Source organism: Acipenser ruthenus, chromosome 2, assembly GCF_902713425.1.
Source record: "Acipenser ruthenus chromosome 2, fAciRut3.2 maternal haplotype, whole genome shotgun sequence".
Lineage (NCBI taxonomy): Eukaryota > Metazoa > Chordata > Actinopteri > Acipenseriformes > Acipenseridae > Acipenser > Acipenser ruthenus.
This window is the reverse complement of record NC_081190.1, coordinates 95,910,077-95,913,806: the sequence shown is the minus strand read 5'-3', so window position 1 is coordinate 95,913,806 and position 3,730 is coordinate 95,910,077.

Here is a 3,730-nt window from a genome sequence, read left to right as displayed (position 1 = left end):
TACAATAATTTATATCATATCAAAAAACGAATTATCCAACTAATTAACCTGAGAAAAAGGCTTTAAATTACAGTGATGACAGGGGAACAAAAAACAGAATTCCTAAACCTCAGACAGTAGGGTAAAGTGGGAGGGAATGGGTTTGAATTACGATTTATTTTTATTTATTAAACAAATAACTTGAAAGGAAAATACTCTGTATGGAGAAATACTCAGCATTGTACTGTAGTGTACAGCAGAGATTCTTCAAATGAATGATTTATTTTGTAATAAATAAGGCACACCCATTTGTGTTAATAATGTGTGAATAATGCTGCCCAAACATACTCCATTTTGTGCAAAACCGATGTAGACCTAACGTACAGATCTGAAATATCACAGTTATTTTAACTAATGTATTCTTCCGCTTGTGTTTAATCACCTAACAAAAAAAAATACATCATAGAAAGAAAAGTACACCAAACTGTTGAATGTTTTTTACTCCCCAATTTTTTTTTATATAGGATTGTTTATCTCGTTTTCAAAAGAAAAATGTGTCAGAAATGGGTTAAGACCACAATAAAAAAAAACACCTTGGTTCCCTTTCAATTCAAAGACGACCACCAAGACATTACATATGGGATATGCCTGCCCATTGGGTAGGTATTGCTGAGCTCTCTATACCAGAGCTGCCGATAGGCCCCTTCCTGGGATGATGCACTCGGTCCCGTCCACCGAGGGGATAAAACTATCATCCAAAGGATCCAGTTTCTCTTTTTCCTTCTTAAGACGGTACAGTAAGACCTCTGTGTTGAGCTGAGTGTGTTGATAGAAAAGAGCTTCTTGAGTCGAATCGAGTCGAATGTATTTCCCTTGCATTCGTGCTGAAACCTGGTTCGCCGCTTTCCTGGAATCAACGACTTAGAAAAAGACAGAGCCTTTTTGTCTTTCAGTGGCCTCCTTGGTTGCGTGGTAGGCCGCTCTTTGTATCTGTCTGTCGTGTGTGCGTGTGCCTGTGCAGTCATCCTTGAGTGGTTGTCTATTCTTCCTGAGAGTACACAGTTCCTCCACGGGGCTAGGCCTTGCCGTTTCCCCACTGTTAAGTGACTCTTTCAGCCACGCTCTCCTCCATGGGACTAGGCCTTGACGCATCCCTGCTGTCGAGTAGACCCTGCCGGCCTGCATAGGCCCGGCCACCTCAGTGAGTCGGGCCTTGTAAACAAACAGTGTGCTTTCCCCTTTACTGTCTTTCTACCGTGTTTTTGCTGTCTGCTTCAACTTGCCCACCGTGGCTTCGACTTTGTGTCCTCCTGGTACATGCTACACGCTGACCAGGTGTGTGAGACCGCGCGGTCAGGGTAGACACATTGCGAAGCACCCCCCCCGGTGCTTCGGTACCGCGGCGCACGCATAGCCCTTGATACTTAGGTATCTCGGTGCACAAGTGCTCAATGCATACTGCACATGATGCTCAGTGCCTCAGCGTCAGTGCACAGTCACAGCGCTGCACGGTACACGAGGTGCACACGGTGCTTGGTACCCACTGCTACAACGCTAATGCAGGAAAGCATGGTGCTGCATGGTATGTGGTGCACATGGTGCTTGGCCACTGCCTCAGACCTAGTGCAACAGCTCACGGTGCTGCACGGTACTCAGTACGTGGTGTTAGGTACCCTCTGCTACAGCGCTAGTGGGTGAGCGCACGGCATTCGCACTTAGCCAGTGCTTGAGCGCAGTGCAAGTGGTGATTAGTGCACGGCTGTGACAGGCTAGCTGCAGGGATGACATCAGGCCAGAAAAAATCACACACAGACAGGCAGTACTCGGGTTGAAACTGAGACGCTGTTGCGCTCAGTGTTTTAATAAACAAACAAAAATAAAAGGTTGAACAAAACAGAAAACAGGACACAGCACTTGCGGCCAAAATAAACAGACAAACAAAACGAATAGACACTAACAAACAGGGTGGACGAACGCAAAACACAAAACAAGTACGGTGCTGGTGCTTCCAGCACATTGTAGAAATTATTTTCTTTAGTTTCTTTTTAGTTTTTACCTCCTCTCCACACCCGTTCTCCACTCACGAACACACAACCCTGAGTGAATGAGATGTGCATCTATATATACAATTGTGCTGGGATTCAATTACCAATGAACTATTCACTTGAATCCCAGCACGTGAACTAATCTGTGAAAACCCAGTGCTCACATATGACATACTTTAAATGCATGTGAAGTGAAGTGCAATCCCTGTGTCTAAATACAATTTATACATTTTAAATAACTCATGCTACACACACCTATTTATATCCCGTGCAGCAACTACAATACACCACCTGGCAGGACTGCTGGACATCCCTGCACATAAACATGCTGGAGCTGCAAGCGGTATCCCTTGCTCTCCACCACTTTCTCTTTTCACTTGCTGTTCCTACGGGCGATGCACATTCCTGGAGCGGTGAACTGGGCAGCAGACCTCCTCTCCAGGAGTGGTCCCCATCCGTCAGAGTGGCGACTCCACCCTCAGATAGTGGAGCGCATTTGGGAACGTTTCGGGAAGGCGCAGAACGACGCATTGCACTCTATGGTACTCCCTCCACCGCTTAGGTGGTTCACTTGGTGTAGACGTCCTAGTGCACGAATGGCCCAAAGCATTTTTGTACGCTTTCCTGCCTATACCACTGCTCCCGGCCTTTCTCGAAAAAGTCCAGTTAGAGAAAGCGTCAGTTCTCCTAGTGGCCCCCAAGTGGCCCAGGAGAGTCTGGTTTTCGACCCTGTGCCAGCTGTTGCACAGCCAGCCCTGGGAGATTCCACTTAGCATGGATCTCCTCAGTCAGGCGAAAGGCTCTCTTTGGCACCTGGAAACGGGCAGGTTCCTGCTATGGATTGACTGATAGATTGAATTTCCTCTGCCCAGTGTGGGCATTGAGATGCTACTTGCATAGAACAAGAGCTCTGCGTCAATCTGACCAGCTCTTCGTCTGTCACAGGACACGGACCCTAGGACAGCCCCTCTCTAAGCAGCGTCTGTCACATTGGATTGTGGATACAGTCTTGACTGCGTATAATGGTGCTGGCTTGCCCCCACCTGGTAGGGTAGCCGCACACTCCACTAGAGGGTTGGCTACATCTTGGGCCCTCTTCAGAGGTGCCTCGATGTCTGATATTTGTACTGCGGCTAGCTGGGCTGTGCCACATACTTTCTCCAGGTTCTATCGTCTTAACCCTTTGCGGTCCATTGTCGGACTGGGTCCGACATTGCAATTATTCCTCTCAGGTCCTTTGTCGGACTGGGTCCGACATCATTATAGCAACGCAAAAAACGGGTTTCTAGTCGTTTTTTCTCCGGAAAAAGCCGAGAAAACAATTCAATTGCCGAGTGGGAGCAACAGGAGCCGAAACAAGTCGGGAAAAAAAAAAAAAAAAAAAAGGCGTATCACATGAATAGTCATATATGGCCCTGGTATCAGATAACGGGGCGGTCATAGTAAACAAGCTGGCTGAGTGTGTCAGCGCACAGAGACTACCATGGACATTTGCAGAGCTTTTTTCAGATGTTATAGTAATAAAATAATGACTTTGATCGCAATATTGAGGAGTTTGGTGATAAAACGAGTGATCTGGAGATGATTGATCGGTATGTACGACTATTATTTTTATTATTATTTATTTCTTACATAGATGAAAGCGATAGCGAAAGAAAGGGTGTGGCGGGGCATATAGTGATATGCAGGGCCATTTAAACCTGTTT